At 61.3% G+C, this 25,233-nt stretch overlaps 1 long non-coding RNA gene across 2 annotated transcripts; it reads left to right on the top strand.

The window, feature by feature from the left end:
• LOC124099767 (uncharacterized) lies at positions 1 to 24,018 on the top strand. Of its 2 annotated transcripts, XR_009227820.1 has the most exons (3): positions 1 to 75; positions 22,003 to 22,851; positions 23,273 to 24,018. It is a non-coding gene; the product is annotated as an uncharacterized LOC124099767 (long non-coding RNA). The 2 variants fall into 2 exon arrangements; XR_006854090.1 differs by having other exon boundaries at positions 22,003 to 24,018.
• The last annotated feature ends 1,215 nt before the right edge of the window (positions 24,019 to 25,233 follow it).

Raw genomic sequence — 25,233 nt, 5'->3', positions numbered from 1 at the left:
AGGACGCAGTGCTGCTGGATGGGGGTCCACCCTCCTTGCCTCAACTGGCTGTGTCTGCATCGATCCCATCTCCAGGTGAGACTGTGCTCAGAGGCTGGGGTTAGGCGCTGGTGTGTACCTAGTGGAGCTCGAAGACACTCCTGGAATCCGCCTTCCCCCTGCTCATCTCAAAGGTGCACTCCGCCTCTGCCTTTCCAGCATGCTTGGGACGCTCCTGCCCTGGAGCAGCCTGTTCCTGGCTCTGTGCTCCTGTCTCAGGGGTAGGACAGAGGGCAGCTTTGTGCTGCTGGGCTGGCTCCCAGGCAGACAGAGGACCAACCGTGTCAAGGTCTTTGGTTGACTGAGCAGAGGAGGTGGGAGCAGGCAGAGCCGGTTCCTGGAGTTCTCCTGTTGAAGCAGGAATGTGAGAGCTGATTTCTGGGGGATCTGCTTAGTGGACCCATAAGCTTCACCAACAGTAAGTGTCGGGACGGAGGTTTAGAGACCATCTTTTCCTTGAGCAAAAATTGCCTCTTTACTGAAAAAGATCTGTGGGTCCATGTGACTTCAGAGTTGGGTTGCAGTTCCTGTAAGTAGCAAGGTGGACGTGGCACTTGCCTGACTCTCAATGTCCTGGGTGGCTGGGGAGGGGACTCCCATTGCTCTGTCAGTGAGCATTGCCCCTAATGCACTCCCAGGGCATGTTCTAAGACTGCAGGCGGGATTGACTTCGGCTGATCCGTGTCCTGTCCTGTCCTGTCCTGTCTGGTGGCAGAGTTGGTGGCTCTAAGCACAGGAAGAATTATTTGCACAACAAACCCCTTTATGATGGAGTGGCAGTTCCAGGTTATGAATTTCAAAACTTGCTTGTCAGGCAGGGTGCATGTGGAGCCGCCCCTCAGGCTGCTGCAGAATGACTTTGTGTCCGATGCTTGGGAGGTCAGTGTGGTCAGGCCCCCATGAAGAGCTGGCCGCCTGCCCCTCGTTCTCACGCCCATTGACTCTAGCTCGGGTCGGCCTGGCCTGCTCCTTCCCCTGTGTGCTTGTGGCCCCAGGTGACTGTTGTGGCTCCTGATCCCTCGGGGTCTAGTGCCTACTTGAAATCTGGGGACTAGATTTCTCAGTCTCTCTGCTAAGATGGCTCGACCCTGAAGCCCAGGCGGAGCCCCGTGGAGGGCAGAGCACTGGAGGGAGGGGGCCGCTTTCTGTCCCCAGTGTCTTTCATCCCAGGATCCCCCGTGGCCCCCACCCTAACCCTGGGGTGCAGTGCCGCCTGTTTGTAGGTGCAAACCTGGCCCCGAGGTTGACTTTGCTTCCTTCAGGGCTGGCTGCTCGTCCCTCAGCAACTGGCTTCAGGTGACCAGTGAGGAGAAGTGGCCAAGGATGCGTGGGGACTTGTGTGTGGTGGCCATAGCAGGGAGAGCCTTCCCTAGCCAAGGCCCAGCCACAGCCAAAGGTCTCCTGGGTGGAGGTGGCTGGAGTGGAACCCCCCCGGGGCATCCCACCTCCAGGCAGCACAGCCTCCCTGAGCCCTGGGTGCGCTGTGGGAGACGCAGGAAAAGGAGACTGAGGCTGAGCCAGGACATGGGCTTTTACTCTGAGAACCAGGTCTACACCAAGCAGGAGGAATGCAGTGCCCATGCTCAGAAGCCGTGGTGTGCATGGGGCCCCTCTGTCACCACCCTGCAGACCTGCCTGGGAACAGGGTGCCAGGCTCCCCTGAGGCTGGGCAAGTGGCCCCGAGAGACTGCGAGGCTGGCAGCAGGACCCAAGGTTTCCAGCCCCCCTGCCAACGCTGGCTCACCCTGCACACTTGGGCCCCCACCCCGAGCCACCTGAACCCCAGGCCAATGTCCCGACGGGGAAGGCTAGCTTTGGAAGCCATGGCCAGAGTTACATAAGGTCACCTCCACCCACCAGGGCTGTGAAAATTGGGTCTCGCCCATTACACAGTCTGTGTCTGAGGCTGAGTCTGCCCTGAGGTCTGATGCACTAATGTGAGCCACTGTGAGCTGAAGGACGTCCCACAGATGTGACATTTGGGGACACAGTAGAGGAGGGCAGCAGTGGCTTTATACACCCCAGGCCAAGGTGGTCAAGACTACACAGCTGGGCCCCCTGGGCTTGGTCCCCAAACTCGAGAGAAACCTGGTCCCTGGCCCAGCTGTGCTGGTGTTGGGGCTGCGGCCACTGGACACACCGATCTATCCGAAAGCTGGCCCTCGGGCAGGCAGCACGTGCAGTGCCACAGGAACGCCCTCCGCTGCCCGCCCACACGCCCTGTGACACCCCAGCAAGGCCTTCCCATGGGCAGGGCTGCTGGCGGGCAACCATGTGCCCAGGCCTGAAGCACCCAGCTCCAGGAGACTCCTGACCTTCCTGAGGGGACAGGCCCCTGGTCCAGGCCCAGAGGGAGGACACAGCAATGCTGCAGGCTTCCCTGAGGCCACAGACAGGTGGCCCCTCCCTCACACCAACCTCCCTAAAACCCGGGAGGCAGAGAGCATCAACAGTCCCCACTCCACAGAAGAGGAAAACGGGGAGACCCTTAAAACCACCATTCGGGGGGCTCGGCCAGCAGAGATCATGCAGGCAAACCTGGGGGGCTGCCGTGTCCTCCCCAGGTTGCTCATGCTCCGGAGCAGGGCCAGAGAGGTCCAGCCTCAGGCCCTGGGATGCACAGAATCTGCTCTTGCAGGACGTTAGTCCACCACAGAGTTTTCAGACAAGCACCTGACCTACCCTGCGGCAAGCCACAGCCCTGGGGGCCACCCGCTGCCTCAGGGATACTTTGAATTCATCCCAGACGACATGTTATTGTGTCCATGAGTATTTCAGAGTGTATTTCAAAGACCAGAACTGAAACCCACACAATCTCAGTTCTATATGTCACCTGGAAAACAGCACTCAGGACCCCCGACTCCCTGGCTGGCAGCCAGCTCCTGCTGTCCCAGGGCCTCCTCCTGCCCACAGCCCACCTCCTCACTGTCCCAGGGCCTCCTCGTGCCCACAGCCCACCTCCTCACTGTCCCAGGGCCTCCTCCTGCCCACAGCCCACCTCCTCACTGTCCCAGGGCATCCTCCTGCCCACAGCCCAGCTCCTCACTGTCCCAGGGCCTCCTCCTGCCCACAGCCCACCTCCTCACTGTCCCAAGGCCTCCTCCTGCCCACAGCCCACCTCCTGCTGTCCCAGGGCCTCCTCCTGCTCACAGCCCACCTCCTCACTGTCCCAGGGCCTCCTCCTGCCCACAGCCCACCTCCTGCTGTCCCAGGGCCTCCTCCTGCCCACAGCCCACCTCCTGCTGTCCCAGGGCCTCCTCCTGCCCACAGCCCACCTCCTCACTGTCCCAGGGCCTCCTCCTGCTCACAGCCCACCTCCTGCTGTCCCAGGGCCTCCTCCTGCCCACAGCCCACCTCCTGCTGTCCCAGGGCCTCCTCCTGCCCACAGCCCACCTCCTCACTGTCCCAGGGCCTCCTCCTGCTCACAGCCCACCTCCTGCTGTCCCAGGGCCTCCTCCTGCCCACAGCCCACCTCCTCACTGTCCCAGGGCCTCCTCGTGCCCACAGCCCACCTCCTCACTGTCCCAGGGCCTCCTCCTGCCCACAGCCCACCTCCTCACTGTCCCAGGGCATCCTCCTGCCCACAGCCCAGCTCCTCACTGTCCCAGGGCCTCCTCCTGCCCACAGCCCACCTCCTCACTGTCCCAAGGCCTCCTCCTGCCCACAGCCCACCTCCTGCTGTCCCAGGGCCTCCTCCTGCTCACAGCCCACCTCCTCACTGTCCCAGGGCCTCCTCCTGCCCACAGCCCACCTCCTGCTGTCCCAGGGCCTCCTCCTGCCCACAGCCCACCTCCTGCTGTCCCAGGGCCTCCTCCTGCCCACAGCCCAGCTCCTCACTGTCCGAGGGCCTCCTCCTGCTCACAGCCCACCTCCTCACTGTCCCAGGGCCTCCTCCTGCCCACAGCCCACCTCCTCACTGTCCCAGTGCCTCCTCCTGCCCACAGCCCACCTCCTGCTGTCCCAGGGCCTCCTCCTGCCCACAGCCCACCTCCTCACTGTCCCAGGGCCTCCTCCTGCTCACAGCCCACCTCCTCACTGTCCCAGGGCCTCCTCCTGCCCACAGCCCACCTCCTCACTGTCCCAGGGCCTCCTCCTGCCCACAGCCCACCTCCTCACTGTCCCAGGGCCTCCTCCTGCCACAGCCCACCTCCTCACTGTCCCAGTGCCTCCTCCTGCCCACAGCCCACCTCCTGCTGTCCCAGGGCCTCCTCCTGCCCACAGCCCACCTCCTCACTGTCCCAGGGCCTCCTCCTGCTCACAGCCCACCTCCTGCTGTCCCAGGCCTCCTCCTGTCCACAGCCCACCTCCTCACTGTCCCAGGGCCTCCTCGGGCTCACAGCCCTCCTCCTCACTGTCCCAGGGCCTCCTCCTGCCCACAGCCCAGCTCCTCACTGTCCCCATGGCATCCTTCTCTGCAGGGCCTCTGGTCTCTGCCTCAGTCCTATTTTTCTTCGCCTTTGGCTTCTGCCCCCGCTTTGCTGGGTTCTGGGGTTGCCCACTGGGCCAGTCCCAACCTCACCTGTGTGATGATGGCATGGCTCAGGGCTGGCGGCTGTGGCTGCCTCGTGCAGGCCCTGCTGCGTGGCACAGCCTGTCCTGAGCACCGGTTTTCTGGGGCTTGGCCTCCCCCTCCACTGCTCACCCTGATGCCGTCTGGGAAAGAAGCTGTTTCTCCTTCATTTGCTGGTTTTCAGGAGAGTGAGGAGGCTCTCATGTCTCCGTGGTACCTCGTATTATCCCCTCCTGTAGGATGTTGGGAAGAGCCGGGCTTAGCTCTGCTGGATGTTTCGCCCACTGTGTGTCTCTCTGTCCCCAGCGTCCCCACGTCCTTCAGCCTGTGTGCCTGATTGGAAGGTCAAAATGGTTAGTGATGTTTCCTGGACGGGGAATTTAGGATGGAAGCTGCACTCGGGGGTGACCAGGAAGAACAGCTTCCCTCTGCTGCCTCAGTAACATTTCCCCAAAGCTGCCCCGGAGCAGAGCCTCACCAGGAGCAGGTCTCCGTCCTCCTCAGGGTCCCGTCCCACGCAGAAGCAGCAGAGCCAGAGCAGTTGGCCTCTGGGCCGCTCCTTGCGAGCTTCTGACCCCTCACAGTGTGGGCAACCTGGGGTGGCCTGGGAACCCCCAGGCCTGCAGCCCCCAGGCACTGGTCTGGACAGAGCACAGGGTGGGTGTTCAGACCTGCTACAGCAGCACACATGCAAGGAGAAACCCAGATTCCCGATCAGGCCCGCGGCCATGTCCTCTGCCTGGGGCACTCACCCCATGGTGTCCTCCAAGGACACAAAGGGGAGGCAGCCAAGCCTGGACACAGTGGGTGTTTCTTGGGGCGGTCCAGAGCCTGAGTGTCAGGAATGTGGGTGAAGATTCCCCAAGGAATCTGCAGGCACAGAGGTGGCAGTGGGCTCTGAACACTGGGGAGCCACCGCTGAGGAGGGGCCCCCCATGGCTCTGGTCCATCCCTACGACTGCTAGGTGGAGCAGGTCGTGCTGGGGACAAGGTCTTTGCTGGCGTTACTGTACAGAAGCATCTCTTGGTGAGGTTCCCTCAGCCACAGCCCTCCTCCATCTTGAGAGCAGGCGCACAGGGCCCTCCAGTCTGTCAGCCCTCGCTCTTCCCTTGGAGACCTTTTGTCACTCAGCCCATCCAGGGCGTTTGCGTCTTCAAGTCCTCACCCTCTCCCTCAAAGCCCATCTGTGATGTAAGGTGCCACTCACATTCCGCGACTAGCAGGGCCAGGGCTCCGGGTTGGGGACTTGGGGCCAGGGGCCCATGTTGCCGTGGGGGTTCTGCCTTGGGGGGAGCGCCGTGGGAGGGGCAGCCGTGGGAGGGGCAGCCGTGGGAGGGGCTGCTGTGGGAGGGGCAGCCGTGGGAGGGGCAGCCGTGGGAGGAGCTGCTGTGGGAGGAGCTGCCGTGGGAGGGGCTGCCGTGGGAGGGGCTGCCGTGGGAGGGGCAGCCGTGGGAGGAGCTGCCGTGGGAGGAGCTGCCGTGGGAGGGGCTGCTGTGGGAGGGGCAGCCGTGGGAGGGGCTGCTGTGGGAGGAGCAGCTGTGGGAGGGGCAGCCGTGGGAGGAGCTGCCGTGGGAGGAGCAGCCGTGGGAGGGGCTGCTGTGGGAGGGGCTGCTGTGGGAGGAGCTGCTGTGGGAGGGGCTGCTGTGGGAGGAGCTGCTGTGGGAGGAGCAGCCGTGGGAGGGGCAGCTGTGGGAGGGGCAGCCGTGGGAGGAGCTGCCGTGGGAGGAGCTGCCGTGGGAGGGGCTGCTGTGGGAGGGGCAGCCGTGGGAGGGGCTGCTGTGGGAGGAGCAGCTGTGGGAGGGGCAGCCGTGGGAGGAGCTGCCGTGGGAGGGGCAGCCGTGGGAGGGGCTGCTGTGGGAGGGGCTGCTGTGGGAGGAGCTGCTGTGGGAGGGGCTGCTGTGGGAGGAGCTGCTGTGGGAGGAGCAGCCGTGGGAGGGGCAGCCGTGGGAGGAGCTGCTGTGGGAGGAGCTGCCGTGGGAGGAGCAGCCGTGGGAGGGGCTGCTGTGGGAGGGGCAGCCGTGGGAGGGGCTGCTGTGGGAGGAGCAGCTGTGGGAGGGGCAGCCGTGGGAGGAGCTGCCGTGGGAGGGGCAGCCGTGGGAGGAGCTGCCGTGGGAGGGGCTGCTGTGGGAGGAGCAGCTGTGGGAGGGGCTGCCGTGGGAGGAGCTGCCGTGGGAGGGGCAGCCGTGGGAGGGGCAGCCGTGGGAGGGGCAGCCGTGGGAGGAGCTGCCGTGGGTTGTGCTCTTGGTGGGGTCTCTTGGCTGCACAGGGCTATGCCTCCACCTCAAACCCAAGTCCAGGCCAGAGAGCCTGTCCTGGCCCTGGGCATCGGGCTCAGTCCCGCAGGCAGCATGCCCTCCTCCCTGAGGCGTTGGTCAGCAAGATGCTGCCCCTGGGGTCTCCGGACAGCGGCTGTGCCAGCCTCACCCTCTCCACGTGGGGGCCAGGAGCTGGGTGACGCTGTGACTGTGGTTCTGGCTGCCTGGCTGTCCTTGCTGAAGGGCTCCAGGGCCTCCGGATCAGCGTGGGAAGAGGTGAGCAGCTGGAGAAGAAGCCGCCTTCTCTAGGATCATAGCCACAGCTCTCCACCCCTTCCCTTGGAGACCTGTGGTCACTCAGCGGGCCAGGTCTTGTGGGCTGATCCTGTATGAACGACTCCTTCCTTGTGGAATCCTGAGAGTGGCTCAGCTAGATTTTAAAATAGGACTTATCTGGAGGTAAGTCAGCCTGCACTCAGGTGTGAGAAGCAGCTCTGGGCACCTGGCCCGGGCCTCCTGCTCGGCTGCTGGCCCCAGGTGAGCAGGTTGCTCTTGCAGCTGCCAGGTTGCCAGGTCCGTGGCTGCTCCCTGCGCACAGGCTGCTCCAGGAAGAGCCGTGGGGGGAGGCGCTTCCTCAGCCTTCTGAATCCAGACATTCAGCAGGGCTTCAGGATTCCTCCCTTGCTGCCTCTCTCCCTCTTCAGCCACCGCACCCTCCACCCTGTGGGAGGAACCTCAGTGGGTGAGGTGAAGAGCAGGAAGTTGCTCTTACCCGGCAGATGATGGTGGTCCTGGTACCACTTGTGGAATAATCTATCACTCAGTTGTTCTGTTGTGAAGCCTCAGTGCTAATCCCAAGTGTGAGCGCCATGTCCCCTTCTCTCACAGACGAGGTGCCCAAGTGCAGGTTCCATTATTCAAGGCCACTCGCTTGAGGTCCATCCTGGTGCCCAGCAGAGACCATTGAGCCCCAGGCCCTCATGTGGCCTGTGGAAGGATGTTCTCTAGGAAGGCCTCTGTGGTGCCCAGGACCAGGTGCCCACAGGCCTGGAGCCTTCTCACCCAGCACTAAACAGGGTCCTAATCGCAGATGCCAGCCATTGGGCACTGGGTGTCCAGCAGGGCCCAGTGCGATAAGGGCTGTCTGACTCCTCATGGGGCACATCCAAGATGTTACCCAGCATCACACCTGCATGAAGATGGGGCCTGGGGACGTCTCTGCAGGGTGTACAGGACCTCCACGCTCCTCAGACACCCAAGGGTAGCCGAGTGGCCTGCCTCCATCACTCCAGAGTTTTGAAAAAGTGATGCATTTCATAGCTTAAAAATTCATTGCAATAAATTAATTGATCAGGTAAAATACAGCCTTAGGACATCCCCAAGTAAGGGTGGTGAAGTATCAGGGTTGCACAACAGGGACTGGAGAGCCGGGGAGCCTCAGTGCCTGCTGGAAGCCGCCTTGCCCGAGAACTGCAGGCTGAAGGAGCTGTCGCTGTGAACGTGACCTTGGGCTTCCCGCCTGGCAGGTCGGTGCTCTCCACCATCTGTGGGGACGGACAAGATTCTCTCAAGTGCAGTGTATGCAGACAGACTTCAGCAGTCCTCTTCAGTGCTGGGCAAACCAGTGGTCAGTGTGGACAGTAAGGCGTAATAAAGCTGGTCGTGGCCACACCTGCAATTCCAGCACCCTGGTGACTGAGGCAGGAGGGTCCCAAGTTCAAGGGCAACTCAGAGAGACCCTGTCTCAAAATGAAATATAAAAAGGGGTGGGGATGTGGCTCAGTGGTTAAGCACCCCTGGGTTCAACACCCAGTATCAAAAAATAAAAAAGAAAAGAAAAGTAAGGCAGAGGGTGGTATGTTTTCTGGAAAGCAGCTCAGATGGGCCAGGGGACCTCCCAGTGTCCTCTGGGAACCATGGGCGTGGCCAAGCACTCGGGGAAACCTCCCAGCTAGAGCAGGCAGAGGCCGGCCCAACCCGGGGTGTGGAGGCCTCCCTCTCCCTCCCCAGAAGGGCCGGGCTGGCCTTGGCAGTCACCACAGGGAGGAAGTCTGGGCCCGGCAGAAGGCCCCTGAGAGGCCGAGCAGAAGAGCCACTGCTGGAAAGACCAGCTGCCCCAGGAATCCAGCAGGTGCTCAGAACAGCTCTGCCAGGCAGACTCCTGTCCTGAGATGGGCCTACCACCGAGCCTGGCCAGCAAGCATGCCAGCCGGGCGGGAGGGCCCCGAGGCCCCCCCTTTATCTGTAAGGCAGCACTGCCCAGCTAGGATAGGAGGAGCTCAGGGCCACACTGTGCATGATTGGCTGATTTTAGAATTGGGCCGGCAAAGAAAAGGGCTGTGGTTAAAATGGCCAGACTGAATCTTGCATCCTCATTAAAGCTATTCTGAAAGTGGACCACGGACTTTCTACTTTTCACATTACCACGAGGATGACGAGGATGATGGCTGCCAGACTGTCACACAGCATGTGCACCCAGCGCCTCCAAGAATGCCCAGGGCCGTGGCAGCAGGGAACCAAGGGCCCAGTGAGATAAGGGCAAAGACCCGATGGAGGACATCCCCAGCCTCAGGGAAAGGCAGGAGAGCCCCGAGCCGGTGTCACCCCCTCAGAAGGCCAGTTGTGACACTGACAGTGCTGTGGCTGGGTCTGGAGCAGAACTTCCTGGCTGCGGGTGGGTGGGTGGGCCTATGGCGCCTGTGCCTGACTGCTGGGAGGTCCTGGAGAAGGAGGCCGAGTGTGGGCCGATGCTTCGGGGAAAGCAGTTGGAAGAGTGTTTCTGACAACCTCGAGGGCTCCGCTGGAGGAATGGGAAATCCTGAGCAGTCCACCCATGGGCGTCTGGCTCACCCCGTCCTGATGCTGTTTCGGATGCCCACCTTGCCTTCCCCTCCTCCACGCAGGACCATTCAGGGCAGGTCTCAGCCCAGGAGTGGAACACTCCCCTTAGTGTGGTTAGTTTATATTTTGGGTTGGGGACAGGGGATTAGGGACCATAAGACCCAGGCCTGTGTGGAACACTTCCCAGTGGACAGCCACGGAGAGGGTGTTGGGAGAGGAAAGACCTACCCATGATCCTAACTGTGCAACTTGGCAGAGCGCCCAGTGGTTCCCTAGCACTCCTTCTTGGGCAGTACCCCTACCCTGCCCACCCGCCCCACCAGAGGCCGGCACAGAGATGGGCCTGCTTGGACTGCCCTGCGCCTCTGCGCCCCCTGCTGTGCAGAGCGCTAGTCCTCCTGACATCTCACCTCATTTCCCTGCTGCAGAGCTCTGGATGGCAGGCACTGGGCTGTGCCTGTGGCCCAGAAAAGAGGAGTCCCAGGCCCCTGACGAGGCCCGGCTCTGAGGATGTGACCCTGGCCCTGAGGTCAGCACTCTCACGTGCTCCGCCTTGGAAGTGCTGGCACAGGTCCTGGTGGGTAGCCGGGAGTAAAGGAGCCGGGGTGGGGCAGGGGGCAGCTGGGACGGTAGCTGCGGTGGCCAGCACTGTCCTACTGAAACTGCAGATTTGAGATGAACTAGGTTCTCTGCTTCACCAATGTATTTCTGGGTTTTTTTGTGTCATAAATTTGAAGAATAAATTCCATGGACAATAACTACAGGGAAGAAGAGGCGGATAGGATGGATCTAAGTGAGAAGAGGTGGAACTCGCCATGCCGCGGGGCACCAGGTGTCAGGACGCCTGCTTTGTGTGCTAGCCACAGTTCTCCTGGCCCTGAGTGTTGATCAAGAGCTGTGTTAAGCATGCTTCCAGAAAGCACCCAAGTCCTTGGCTTCTCCTTTCGCCTTCCTGTAACTCCCTCTGGGTCTGTGGGAATGTTCCCACAGGGGACCCCCGTGAGAAGAGGCCTTGAGGAGACCCCCTGGCTCCTGCTGGTCCGTCTGTGTGGTCTCTGCCTCTGCACAGGACTTTACTTGGCCCTTACCCTGACTGCCTGACCACTGTTCCTTCCTGCTCGCTGAATCCAGCTGCAGGTGGTGGAGGGGAGCCTCCGGGAAGGCTTCCTGGTGGGCAGCACTGACCTCACGGGGGCCATCTTCAGGTGTGAGCAGCAGACGGGCAGCACTCTAGAGCTGGACCCACGTGGCCGAGCCGTCACAAAGCCCAAGTGTTTCTGTCTACCTGGGGCTGCAGGCCCGGAGAGAGGCCTGCTCTGACCAGGCCTTAGAGGGCCAGGAGCGGGAACACACCAGCTCTAAGTGGATCTCGGGCTCCAACAAGGCCGGTGCTGGTCCAGCAAAGCCGCCGCCGAAGGAAGGTGGAAGCTGCTCCCAAGAGAGGGGCCGCTGAGCCTTGGTCACATGTTCCCACCATCCTCCTGTACTGTCCCCTTACCATGACCCACCAACTGCCACCATGGACCTCTGGATTGCCCTGAAGCCACGTCCCTTAACTCCCCATGTCCCTGCTGGTGGAGAACAAGGACTCAGGTTCCTTCCCCTGTGTGTCACCCTTCTCAGCAGAAAGTAACCAGAACAAGTCGATGCCCAAATACCCTGAAAGAATTTAGGGGCCAGTCTTTGAAGGGAGAATGTTGGGGAGAGACGGATGAGGATGGTGGGAACATGAGGTTAAGGGGATGATCATAAAATCAGCCCACTCTACTGACTCCCCATGTGCTTTCTCTGCCTGCAGCCCTGCCTGGCCTGAGGGGACCAGACTGGCAGGGTGCCATGGTCTGGTGTCAGTGTAGACAATGAATGACGGAGGTCAAGGGAGGAGGTTATCACTGGTCCTCCAACAGCCAACCTTGGTTCCCAGCCAGAGGAGTTGCTAAGGATTCCCCTGAGCTCCTGCCCCTTCCTGCCCCTTCCTGCCCCCGGCACATATGTGAAGGAGGAGATGTGGGGCTCTGGGGGTGTATAAAAGAGCAAGACACACCCCCCCACAGCCAGCCAGCCCTGGGCTCCCTGCTCTTTGGAGAAGTCTACTTATCTCTTTCTTAAATAAAACTTGGCTTCTATGATTGCCTCAGCATTTCTCGGGTGTTTAATCTTCCACATCAGGGGAACAAGGACCTGTTCCTGGTCTCCAAGACAGTGTCATCAGGACAGATAGCAATGCCCTAAGTGGCTCATGGAAAGCACAGGGAAGTGCTCAGGGTTTCTCTGGGTGAAGGGACTCTGGTAAGCGCCCCCACCCCATCCTTCTTCTTTCCTCCTTTTCCAAATTCCCTTCAGCAAGGCACTGGGAGCTGGCCCTGGGAAGCCCCTTCTGAACCCGGGCTCTACGTTGGTCTGTCTTTCACGTCCCTTATCTCCTGTGGTTCTCTCCTCCCCTGCAGTGAGTGTGCTTGAGCTAACGAGTCCTGAGACCTAGAGCCACAGTGTTGGTGGGATGCCGGCGTGGCTGCTGTCTCCAGGACAGTGGGACAACCTAGCAGAGAGACGGGTCCCGGCCTGGTAGAGCCAGGCCATCACCACGGCCACCGCCGGGCTTCCGTGGAGGGGCTGTCTTTGCCTGCTGGTGTGACTCCTAGAAACAGCATGGCCAGTTCAGTGCTCCTCCCCCACAGCTGTGGGTGTCCCCCACGTGGCTGCCAAGCTGCTTGGGCAAAGTTCTCCTGGGGTTCCAAGCCAGCATGACCCCCCGATTGGCTGTGGCTGGAGGACAAGGCTCTGGGGCTTTTAACTCCCACTCCCCCAAACATGAATACTTTCAAGGTCAAGGCCAGCTACTTTCATAACGGGGACTATTGGGGCACGTCCCTCCGTCACCTCCGCTTGTCACCTCCGTGGTGTGCCAGGAGAGGCAGAGACCTCCAGGCAGATGGCCAAGGGCACTCTCTCCTGGGCCAGAGCACGGGCAAAGTGGGACGGATGTTGTGCTAAAAGAAGGGGAACCAGCAAGGAGCTCTCAGAAGAGCCAGGACGCTCGGAGAGCAGGACCATCCCTGTCCAGTCACCAGTGCAGGCCGCCTGGGAGGGCAGCCAGTGGAGGAGCCTCAACAGGACCAAGGAAAACAGAGTGCTGGCTTGTCAGCTTCGCCCTGGCCTCTGGAGAAGAGACGGCGTGAATAGCTGTGGAGTCAGGGCAGGACGGTGGTGTCCGCACTGCTCACTGCACAGGGCTCTGGAAGATGCACCAGGCACACCTGGTGCTGCCCGAGGTTTCGGCTGCAGACTGGAGCAGGTGAGTCCGAGGCTTCCCTTGCACATGCAGGAGGAGCTGGTGGTTGTGATGATGACCCCAGCCCCTCCCGTGGATAGCAGGGGCACCAGGCCTGCACTGCCCTCCCAGCCCCACAGCCCCCAGGGGCCTGCCCCATCCCACCACGTTCACAGCTTGGACTGGAATCTTGGAGAGGCCCAGTGGCTTGTGCCGATCACAGGCTGAAAGTCAGCAGGGCCCCTCTTCAGCAGCCTGGTACTGAGCTGAGCTTTGAGGGGAGACCTGTTCCCTTCTGGGCTCTTGTGTTGCAAACTTGAAGAATAAAGGCCATGGGCTGACAAAAGGGACGAGTAAAGAGCAGGATTTATTTAAGTGAAAAGAGAACTCCCGCTGCCTGGGCAGGGCCACATGGCGGGAAGGCCCATTTTGGAGTGCTGGCCTAGGGGCTTGCATGGTTTGGGGCATGAGCCTGGATCAAAATCAATGAAGGGAAAGCCGGGCTCAGTGGTGCACGTCTGTAATCTGAGCGGCTCAGGAGGCTGAGGCAGGAGGATTCAAAGCCAGCCTCAACAAAGGCCAGGCGTAAGCAACTCAGGGAGACCCTGTCTCTAAATAAAATACAAAATAGGGATGGGGATGTTGCTCAGTGGTCAGTGCCCCTGGGTTCAATCCCTGGTACCCGCCCCTCACACAAAAAAGAAATTAATGAAGGGTCAAGGCCACAGGCACTGAAGGGTCAAGGCCACTGTTGTGCCCTCCAGCCTGGGTTCCAGCTGGAGTGTCCTTACGGGTGAGCCGCCTGGCCTTTGCCATCTGAAGCAGGCCTTGCAGTGCCCATTGGTATTTCTACAGTCAGCCTCCCGGTGTGGTCTTGGCATTGGAACAAGGCCACAGTGGAGGCCATTGCCTGGCCATCATTTATTCTTATTCAGTACAACCACTCAGCGGCACCAGCACCAGCAGTGGGGAAATGCGTGACTCCCAGCTGCTTCCAGAAAGATCCCTAGCCGCTGCGTCCTGCCACAGACCCTGCAGACAGGCGCCTGCCCAGGATCGCGCACACCCACACCCAGGCTCCTGCCTTGCAGTCGAGGCTGGCGGGAGAGAAGGCATCCCCCAAACACTGGGGTACGTAAGAAGTCTCAGGATGCTCTGCGATGGCCCTGGTCTCTCGAGCAGGTCAGCGCTGGGGTCACCGGCCTGCAGTGCAGCCCAGCAGGCTCCTCACCCATGGCACCCCCTGTCGGCCTTGACCGTCCCTTCAGACCTGCGCCCACCTGTTAAGCCACATACCCAGGTCCCTCCTCAGTTCTCTCTGCACACACACCAGCCCTGCCTCCCAGGAGGAGTGCAGTCTGACCTGCCAAGGCCGGGCGGTTCCTCTCCAGGAGGGTTCCCGAACCCTTGCCCACATCCGGGATCCAGAGACACCGGAGCTGGAGCAGAAGATGCGAGTCGGGGCCAGGCAGATGTGCCGCCAGCTGCACAACTTGCTGGTCACGGCTGCGTGCAATGCAAGGCTGCGTGTCCTGGACCCCGTTGTCTTGTTTGGGTGAAGTTCTGCTCTGCTTCAAAGGGAGTGGTGCTTAGAAGAGTCAGTAGGAAGCAGACACGCTCCTGGTCAAGTCTGTGCAGCCAGCGAGGAGGACGGCCTGGAGCCTAGCAGGCAGCTGTCCCCTTAGCTGAAGCAGAAACGGGTCTCAGAAGGCGGTGATGGGGCTGGCAGCAGTGAAGACCGAGGAGAACACGAGATATGCCACGTGGATTCGTCTGCAGTGTCCCCAAACGCTAGCCTCCCATGCTAACTTCAGAGTTTCCCGACTCCCTGTCTGACTTCCACAAGGTGCTCAAGGCCTCTCTCTTTTAAAAACGCAGCTATGCTGGGTGCTGGCTGCACACTCGCAGGCTTGTCCCTCTGCTGTGGCTTTGTATAGTGTGCTAAGGTCCATCAGTCCACCACCCCCGGGCCACATGTGCGCAGCTGGCCCTGGCACGGGCACGAGAAGGTCGCCGGGAGGGGCTGCGTGCAGTCCCACCACAGGGCGGCACCCCGAAGCCGTCCACTCCTTCAGCAGAGAGGCCCGCCTCACCTAGCAGGAGGGGCTGTTTCCCTCCACGGTGGCCCCAGAGGAGCGGACGTCCCCCAGGGCAGCGCCACGGAATCCCTAGGCAGGGCGTGTGTCATGGTCTGGATGTGAGGTGTCCCCAAAGCTCACATGCGGGACCACCAAGAGTGTCAGGGGGAACCGGTGGGTTGTGACAGCCTTCACCCAACCAGTGAATCAACCCCGAGGGGTCACTGAGTGGTGACTGGAGGCCGGTGGGTGAAGCTGGAGGGGCTGGCATGGGGGCTGGCATGGGGCATACATTTTGTTTCTGGAGTGTCTCTGCTTCCTGATCATCAGGGAGCTGCTTCCCTCTGCCACACTCTTCCTCCCTGAGGCTCAGCCTCCCTTGAGCCCTGAGGAATAGAGCCGCCATCTGTGGAGGACGGTGTGAAACCGTGAGCCTTCACACAAACTCCCCTCCTCTGCAGCTGTTCTGACAGCTCACTAAAAGAGCATGCCCCCCCCGTGGGCCGTCGCTGGCACTGGGGGGCTCCAGGTCTGCAGGGCGCCCACCCACCTGTCCTTTGCCCTCTCCTGTGTGGCCTGGAGCCAGGTCTTGGAGGTGTTGGGGGAAGCCCTGGGGCCCCAAGCTGACTCGGCCAGATGGTCTGCAGGCAGGAAGGAGCAGCGCTCTGTCCCGGTCCCGGCCAGCCCTGCCCTGGGCTCTCGGCTCCACATCACCAGGCCTGGGCCAGCCCGTGGCAGCGTGGCAGTCAGAGCTGCCGTGCTCTCCCGCCTGTCTGCACAGACCCTCTGACTGCCCGGCTGGCCTGGCCTTTCCTTTCTGCTGCCGCACCTGGCCTTCATTTCTTGCTGGGTCCTGCTGCACTGGTGGCACCTCCAGAATGTCCCATGGCAACAGGGACTAGGGCCCCTTGTCTAGGGGGATGGACTGCTCACCGTTTCTGCCAAAGTGACCTTGCTCCCCGTCCGTGCTCCTGCTGAGCCTGGGGGCCCCCACAAACATGCCCAGCACAGATGCCACAGACCTCTCTCTGGAGCTGTGGGAGCCTGAGCTCTTCCATGGCACATGAAGCCTGTGTCCCCACAGAGGGTGCCCGGTGTGGGCAGCAGCTCAGGACCCTGTGGCTCCCTGGGGGTGGCTCCCCGACCCCTGGCAGGTGGCAGTGCCCCAGAACGTCCTTCTGCCCCCCACCCCCTGCTCCTTCAGCTCATCCTGAAGTCGGAGGGTGTTGAAATGCGCTGGGGGCCTTTCCAGGAGGGCAGCCTGTCTGCAGAGGGCGCCTGGCTCCAGGGCCTGCGGGAGAGGCAGGTCAGCCGGCACCAGCTGAGAAGCCAGCCAGGGGGCTCCTGTGTCTCCTTCACGTGGCTTTCCTCTGGTGAGGCTGCTGGCCAGAGCCAGGTCAGCACTGGTTCAGAAGAGCCCTCTTTCTGACCATGTCCTGTGCATGCGATGGATCTCTGTCAGCCTGTGTTCTCATGTGGAGCTGGTCTCGCACTCTTGGGCCAACGTGGAAGGTCATGGAATGTTCTTTTCCAGTGTGGAAAGATGGGACTTGCTGAAGGTTTGTTCTTACTTTCTCTTGAAGGTTCTAAGGCTGACTTTATGGGCAGGTGGATGACGTGGGAAACAGTATTCCGTCAGAGCGTGCCACGCAATGACCACTGCATGTGTCCCTAGGCCACCACAGTCCAGAGAAGCCCAGCCACCCCAGCATCGGGTGACCCCTGTGCCATTGTCCCTTTGCTCTGGCCCCTGACGCTGGGATGCCCTGCCACCACCTGCTCACGTGGTGTCTCCATGTTGGAGATGCTGTGATTTGCTTGTGCGTTCCCTGTTGGTGGACAGGTAGGTCCCTTCCAGCTCCTGTGGCTGAGTCAGGATACCGTGGCTGCCAGTGCACGGGCTTGTGTTCGCAGAGCTCTTCACCCTCTGGAGGGAGGGCCCAGGAGCCGAGGGGGCTGCTGTGTGGCAGGTGTGGCGCCAGCGTCCCCAGGCTGGACGGGCAGCTGCCGGGGACTCACCAGCTGCTCTGTGTGGGCTCCTGCAGCCTCTCCCGCTGTCCTGGGAACACTGCGGCTGGTGCTCCTGCACCTCTCATGGCTGCGTGGGTGCCTCGTGGGGTGAGGTGCGGGTTCTGAACCCACGGGGTGGAGGAGCACGCATCTAACCTACGCTCTCCTCCAAGGCCTGGTGTCTGGGTTCCTCAGTGCTGCCTGAACCAAGGCAGTTTCAGTCCCCCATTCCCTTGGCGACCCCCTGCCCTCCCTTCCCAGCTTGTCACCAAGGTGCATCTCCCGACCACTGAGGGCAGAAGCAGCCTGGCCTTCATTCCACTGGGTCACGTCTCTACCTCCACATGCTGATCTTTCCATTTCACTGTGTTTTCCAGGCCCTGGGGACCAAGCTGGGAGCGCCTGCACTGGGTGGCACGCTGGCCGGTGCTAGGGCTTACCCAGGGCTTTGCATCTATACGGAGGAAGGGTCCTGCTCACGGGTTTTACCTGGTCTGGCTTCTGTGTCCAGGTGATAGTCGTTCTGAAACTCAGCTGGGACATGTTCCCACCTTGATATTTCCCGAAAGAGATTCTAGTGATTGATGCCGATTCCAGGAACACTGGGTAGAAGTCGCCCCCAGGCTGCCTGGGTGTGGAGACATCTTTTTGGAGTTTTAAACAATAAGTTTCTCTAACAAGTGGCAGGACTATATTAGTCTGTTGAGAGAGGGGGGCACTGTGCTGTGCTGCCCTGGGTGGCCTGGTGTGGTGGCCTAGTGGTCCCACCCCTGGGTGGCGTTGTGGAGCTCTGGCTGCTGTGGTCTGGTGGTCCCACCCCTGGGTGACGTTGTGGAGCTCTGGCTGCTGTGGCCTAGTGGTCCCACCCCTGGGTGACGTTGTGGAGCTCTGGCTGCTGTGGCCTAGTGGTCCCACCCCTGGGTGACGTTGTGGAGCTCTGGCTGCTGTGGTCTGGTGGTCCCACCCCTGGGTGACGTTGTGGAGCTCTGGCTGCTGTGGTCTGGTGGTCCCACCCCTGGGTGACGTTGTGGAGCTCTGGCTGCTGTGGTCTAGTGGTCCCACCCCTGGGTGACGTTGTGGAGCTCTGGCTGCTGTGGTCTGGTGGTCCCACCCCTGGGTGGCGTTGTGGAGCTCTGGCTGCTGTGGTCTGGTGGTCCCACCCCTGGGTGACGTTGTGGAGCTCTGGCTGCTGTGGTCTGGTGGTCCCACCCCTGGGTGACGTTGTGGAGCTCTGGCTGCTGTGGTCTAGTGGTCCCACCCCTGGGTGGCGTTGTGGAGCTCTGGCTGCTGTGGCCTAGTGGTCCCACCCCTGGGTGACGTTGTGGAGCTCTGGCTGCTGTGGTCTGGTGGTCCCACCCCTGGGTGACGTTGTGGAGCTCTGGCTGCTGTGGTCTGGTGGTCCCACCCCTGGGTGACGTTGTGGAGCTCTGGCTGCTGTGGTCTGGTGGTCCCACCCCTGGGTGACGTTGTGGAGCTCTGGCTGCTGTGGTCTGGTGGTCCCACCCCTGGGTGACGTTGTGGAGCTCTGGCTGCTGTGGTCTGGTGGTCCCACCCCTGGGTGACGTTGTGGAGCTCTGGCTGCTGTGGTCTGGTGGTCCCACCCCTGGGTGACGTTGTGGAGCTCTGGCTGCTGTGGTCTGGTGGTCCCACCCCTGGGTGATGTTGTGGAGCTCTGGCTGCTGTGGTCTGGTGGTCCCACCCCTCGATGACGTTGTGGAGCTCTGGCTGCTGTGGTCTGGTGGTCCCACCCCTGGGTGACGTTGTGGAGCTCTGGCTGCTGTGGTCTGGTGGTCCCACCCCTCGATGACGTTGTGGAGCTCTGGCTGCTGTGGTCTGGTGGTCCCACCCCTGGGTGACGTTGTGGAGCTCTGGCTGCTGTGGTCTGGTGGTCCCACCCCTGGGTGACGTTGTGGAGCTCTGGCTGCTGTGGCCTGGTGGTCCCACCCCTGGGTGACGTTGTGGAGCTCTGGCTGCTGTGGCCTGGTGGTCCCACCCCTGGGTGACGTTGTGGAGCTCTGGCTGCTGTGGTCTGGTGGTCCCACCCCTGGGTGGCGTTGTGGAGCTCTGGCTGCTGTGGTCTCGTGGTCCCACCCCTGGGTGACGTTGTGGAGCTCTGGCTGCTGTGGTCTGGTGGTCCCACCCCTGGGTGGCGTTGTGGAGCTCTGGCTGCTGTGGTCTGGTGGTCCCACCCCTGGGTGGCGTTGTGGAGCTCTGGCTGCTGTGGTCTGGTGGTCCCACCCCTGGGTGACGTTGTGGAGCTCTGGCTGCTGTGGTCTGGTGGTCCCACCCCTCGATGACGTTGTGGAGCTCTGGCTGCTGTGGTCTGGTGGTCCCACCCCTGGGTGGCGTTGTGGAGCTCTGGCTGCTGTGGTCTGGTGGTCCCACCCCTGGGTGGCGTTGTGGAGCTCTGGCTGCTGTGGTCTGGTGGTCCCACCCCTGGGTGGCGTTGTGGAGCTCTGGCTGCTGTGGTCTGGTGGTCCCACCCCTGGGTGGCGTTGTGGAGCTCTGGCTGCTGTGGTCTGGTGGTCCCACCCCTGGGTGACGTTGTGGAGCTCTGGCTGCTGTGGTCTGGTGGTCCCACCCCTGGGTGACGTTGTGGAGCTCTGGCTGCTGTGGTCTGGTGGTCCCACCCCTGGGTGACGTTGTGGAGCTCTGGCTGCTGTGGTCTGGTGGTCCCACCCCTGGGTGACGTTGTGGAGCTCTGGCTGCTGTGGCCTGGTGGTCCCACCCCTGGGTGACGTTGTGGAGCTCTGGCTGCTGTGGCCTGGTGGTCCCACCCCTGGGTGACGTTGTGGAGCTCTGGCTGCTGTGGTCTGGTGGTCCCACCCCTGGGTGACGTTGTGGAGCTCTGGCTGCTGTGGCCTGGTGGTCCCACCCCTGGGTGACGTTGTGGAGCTCTGGCTGCTGTGGTCTGGTGGTCCCACCCCTGGGTGGCGTTGTGGAGCTCTGGCTGCTGTGGTCTGGTGGTCCCACCCCTGGGTGACGTTGTGGAGCTCTGGCTGCTGTGGTCTGGTGGTCCCACCCCTGGGTGACGTTGTGGAGCTCTGGCTGCTGTGGTCTGGTGGTCCCACCCCTGGGTGACGTTGTGGAGCTCTGGCTGCTGTGGTCTGGTGGTCCCACCCCTGGGTGGCGTTGTGGAGCTCTGGCTGCTGTGGCCTGGTGGTCCCACCCCTCGATGACGTTGTGGAGCTCTGGCTGCTGTGGTCTGGTGGTCCCACCCCTGGGTGACGTTGTGGAGCTCTGGCTGCTGTGGTCTGGTGGTCCCACCCCTCGATGACGTTGTGGAGCTCTGGCTGCTGTGGTCTGGTGGTCCCACCCCTGGGTGGCGTTGTGGAGCTCTGGCTGCTGTGGTCTGGTGGTCCCACCCCTGGGTGACGTTGTGGAGCTCTGGCTGCTGTGGTCTGGTGGTCCCACCCCTGGGTGGCGTTGTGGAGCTCTGGCTGCTGTGGTCTGGTGGTCCCACCCCTGGGTGGCGTTGTGGAGCTCTGGCTGCTGTGGCCTGGTGGTCCCACCCCTGGGTGACGTTGTGGAGCTCTGGCTGCTGTGGCCCTGTGGTCCCACCCCCTCAGTTGCTCATGGGCCCTGGCGCCCTCCTGCCCAGCTCTGGTGCTGTGCCTGTGGTGTGGCCCCTGGTGCCTGCTCCGGATGTCGCATCTCTGCCCTCCAGCAGGAGGCTGCAGGTGGCTCTGACATGTCTCTCAGAGGCAGCTCTTGTTTGCTCACTTTCTTCCTGTTTCTCAAGCCCTTCCTTTCTACTCCCACTCGACGGACGAGTTTTCCTCGCGCGTTGTTGTCTATCTTGCTCTTGTTTTCTGGGCTCTTGGGTGAGAGCATGGCGTTGATTCTGATGGTCCCCGTCGGCACCCTCGGTCTTGCCGTGCTGTACTGCACTTCATCTCAGCATGCATGCCTGTTCTCTGATATCTGAGGTTTCCTCTGTGACCAGGGATTCTTTAGTGTATGCTGCTTATCTCCAGGTGTTGGGCTTCCCTATTATCTTTCCGTTGCTGACTCCTGGTTGACCATTTGGGCTAGCCCACCCTTTCTGTCGGCTTCCGGTATTTCAGCCTTGTCTTGCAGCCCGGGTCTTTCTTGGCAGTGTTCACTGTCTTGGGAAGGTGTTGCTCTGGTGTTCTGTACACATGGATCTGACTGTTGCTGACCGTGTTGTTGAGTTCGATATCCTTGCTGAGTTTCTCTCTGGCTGTTTTCTCAGTTTTTGGAAAGAGGTGTTGGAGTCTCCAGCCACAGTTGTGGACTTGTTCCTTTTTCCTTTCTATCCTTTCAGCTCCTTCAAGTGTTTCATAGCTCTGTTGTGGTTGCAAAGAAAATGAGGCTTCTATGTGGTTTAGTGGATTGAACTTCGTGTTATGTCCCTCTTTTTCTCTGGCAATGTTCTCTTTTCTGGAGTCTCTTTTCTCTGATTTAAAACAACAGCGTCTGATTTCCTTTGGTCGATGTTTGGGGGAGATGCCTTAAGTCTTCTTCAGCTTTCATCCTGCCTCAGTTGTCACGTTAGATGAGTTTCTGGTAACTAGCATACAGTTGGGTCACAGTTTGTAGTCCATTCTTCCAATCTTTGACTTTTGATTCATGAAGTTAGACCCTTTACATTTAGTGTACTTGTAGACACGTTAGGGTTTACGTCTCCATTTTAGTTTTTTGTTTTCTGTTTTTCACTCCCGTTTTTTTCTTCCTTTGTAGGTGACTTTGACAATTTTTAGAATTCCACCTTGAATTGTCTATAGTGTTTCTATTATAAATCCTTAAGTGTCCTTTTAGTGGTTGCTGTAGACACAGTGTTATTGACGTGTGCTATGGCTCAGCTGGAGGGTTTTCAGAGACTGAAACCAAGGGCCCTAGGAAAGTGTTTGAAGGGCTGGTCTGTGAGGGGAGGCGGGGAGGAGGAGCGTGGCTTGGGGGTGGTGCCCTCTGAGCCCCAACTTCTGGGTGCCAAGCTTCTCCTCAGGCCTCTTCCATCATCTGTATACACCCAGGAGCCCCGGGGCACGTCTCCAGCCACAGAGGAGAGGCGAGGAGGAGTCTGGCGGGTTTTTCTGGGAGAGCGGAGTGAATAGCTGGCCTGACTCAGCTGCTGCCAAACCTGGAGACCAGGAAGAGGGAGCTAAAGACCCCCAGCCAACGCCAAGCAGGGCAGATGCGCCGAGGGCAATAGAAGTCAATCGCCTTGTGAGTCTGGAGGCCCGGATTTCGCAAGAAGGCACTGGCAGTGCTGGCCACTTCAGAGGCTCCACGGTAGGTGACAGCCTGCCTCCCTCCACCCTGTCATTCTCTGCTGGGGGCACATCACTCCAGTCCTGGCTCCACATCACTGGGCACTCTGCCAATTTTCCTGGGCCAGACCCATCTTCCAAGGATGCACTCATGCCGACTGGGCTGGCCACAGAGACCCCTTTCCAGACAAGGTTACGTCCACTGCACAGGACTGGGACTTTGGCCTGTGATTTTGGGATCCACAGCAGCGATGGCAGACCTCCTGGCACCATGAGTGGGCACGAAGGAGGGCACTGTGCTCCAGGGGCTGCAGGGGCTGGGCAGAGAACGACAGGGCTTTCTGCTTGGCCACCCCGGGTCCACCTTCTGGGGTAGAGACAGCGTTTTCCTGTCTTGAGGAGGGATAGGTAGCTGACTGGGGTCGCACAGGGGGCCTCCCAGGTGTGAGGTCCAGGTGCCCTTTTTACGCTCGACGTGAGCTGCCCAGGATTATCGAAGAGCAGCTGGCTCCAGACGGAACAAGGTCCGGGGCCAACAGTCCAGCACTGCCCTCCAGGAACCTGGACCACGTTCCTGAGGAGCCTCCTGTTTCCAACCAGCCACAAGCTGAGGTGAGGCTGGGGGAGCCTGAGAGTCCATGCCAAGCTGAGGGACCCTGATGCCCAGGAACTGAAGGCCGCAGGCAGAGGTCCAGGGCGGCACTCCATGGACAGGGGGATGTCCTGACAGGAGGCAGGGTCCACAGGAGGCGGGACCAGCAACGTGGTCTGTGGGGCCTGTGCCAAGGGACAGCCTCAGGGAATCAGTGAGAATGTCAAGGTGGCGGCAGAGTGTCAGGGGTGCAGGGCCTCCTGAGCATGGCCACCAACCCTGCAGGGACTCCTGCGTGGTCCTGCCACCTGTCCTCCTACACCTGGGGCTCCTGGGGCCCTCCTGGAGCTGGGTTCAGGACACTGCAGGAAGGGGTGCATGGCCAGAGCTGCCTCATGTGGCCGTATCTGACCCAGTCCCTTGGGCCCCGCAACTGAGCAGGTCTCGGAGGACAGCAGAGGGAAGCGCCTGCCTAGCTCCCCCCTGCAGGCCATGGCTGCTGCTGCTGAGAGGACTTCACGGGGCCAGAAACCAGCTTCTGAGTGCCTTCTTGTGGGGAGAAGATCTGCTGATCCAGTCCTAGCATTGAGGTGACCACCTCCCAGGCCTCGCACCCAGCACCCCATGACCACATGTCTGCCCTGTGTATTCTGCCTGAGCCCCAGGAAATTGTCTCCATTTCTTCAGAGAAATGCAGCACAGAACCATCGGCATTCCCCCAGCCCTGCCCCCCTGGTGCCCTGCGTGGAGGACAGGGCCACCAACAGATCCTGACTCTTTCCCTGGTGCCCTGCGTGGGGGACAGGGATGAAACACACCCCTGACTCTTCCCTGGTGTCCTGTGTAGAGGACAGAGCCACCAACATGCCCTGACTCTCCCCCTGGTGCCCTGCGTGGGGGACAGGGCCACCAACACGCCCCTGACTGTCCCCCTGGTGCCCTGCGTGGGGGACAGGGCCACCAACACGCCCCTGACTCTCCCCCTGGTGCCCTGCGTGGGGGACAGGGCCACTTGCATGACTGGACACATCTAGGAGGAAGACTTTGGAGTGTCTGTCCACGGGAGCTGGCCGGGTGGTGGTGGCTTTATCCTTTCTTCCTGCCCAGGGTTTGGAGTGTTGGCACATGGAAGGTTTAAATATGTCAGCTCTGGGGCCACAAAGTAAACACCACATATTTTCCTAGTCTGTCCGTGGATTTCGTAATCAGGGCTCGGCTTAAAGGGGCTCCAGGGGATTTGAGGCTGTTGCTGCTGTGGGAAGGAGGAGGCAGGGCTGACCATGGGTGGACCATGTGGAAACCCCCACGTTGGCAGCACATGTCTTTCCTGGGCACTCTGGGGCCGTCATTCCTCTGGTGGGTGCAGAGAAAGCTCGGAGTCCACCTGACCAGCACCCGGCTCTCAGCAGCCCTGGTCAGAACCCCCTGGTGTCCCAGCTGTGCTGACAGGTGGACGGGGCTCCAGGTCGGCCATCTTCAGCGTGGAGCACCTGAGCCATGGAGGGCGGTCCTGGGGTCCCAGACTTGCTGCTGCAGCATGTTGGACCCGGCCTCACAGCAGGGCCCAGGAAGGAGCAGCCTGCCCGTGGTCAGCCGGTTAGATGGACTCTGGGGCGAGGAAGTCACGCATTTCCCTGGGAAGTGAACTCCCAGTTCGCAGACACTCCCACCGCCAGTCAGGTGGGGTGGGTCAGCCATGCCCCCAGCAGACCAGCCGCACCTTTGAGTGGCCCAGCTCTGCCCCTCGAAGGACGGCCCACGCCCACATGGCCTGGGCTCACTTCAGGGGCAAGTGCTTTGAAGTCGTGAAGCTCCACAGTGCGCTTACAAAGGTCCTGGTGACACTTGGAAAAGCTCTGGTTATGCCACACCAGGCTTCCAGTGGGATACCCCCACCCCCAGCCGATCTGGAGAGAGAACGCTGGCACTCCCAAGTGCCTCCCAGCCAGCAGTGGCCTTCCGCGGGGACCAGCAGTCAGCAGCCTCGGCCAGCAGTGCACTGGGCCCTGGGCGGCCGGCCTGTGTGCTAACGTGACAGATCCCTGCTCGGCACCTGGGACCCAGGCCAGCCCAGCAGGGCCCTGCAGGTCACATTGGGAGCTGAGCTGGAGGTCAGGAAGTTCGTGGGCCACATGTCAACCCAGGTCCTCTGATCCCAGACGGACACTCCTGGGAAGGGGCTCCCAGGGTTGCCCTGAAGCACACCGCCCTGCAGTTGGGAGGGTTCCTGCCCTGGGGACTGGCGCTCCGGCGTCCAGGTGGGCTTGGTGTCAGCTGTGGGCTCGCGGGTTCCTCTGGCTTCTGGAAAGGCCTTTCCAGTGAGACGCCTCCCGGGGGCTCGAGCCTCTGGCCGCCAGTCAGGCGGGCTGTCCAAGCCTGGCCGAGCATGTGAGGGCAGTGAG

Source organism: Marmota monax, unplaced genomic scaffold (genome assembly GCF_021218885.2).
Source record: "Marmota monax isolate L192 unplaced genomic scaffold, Marmota_monax_Labrador192_F-V1.1 WCK01_AAM20220418_F8-fsc00026, whole genome shotgun sequence".
In the NCBI taxonomy this organism is placed as follows: Eukaryota; Metazoa; Chordata; class Mammalia; order Rodentia; family Sciuridae; genus Marmota; species Marmota monax.
The sequence above is the reverse complement of the archived record's forward strand: the minus strand, read 5'-3'. Positions and strand labels throughout refer to the sequence as shown.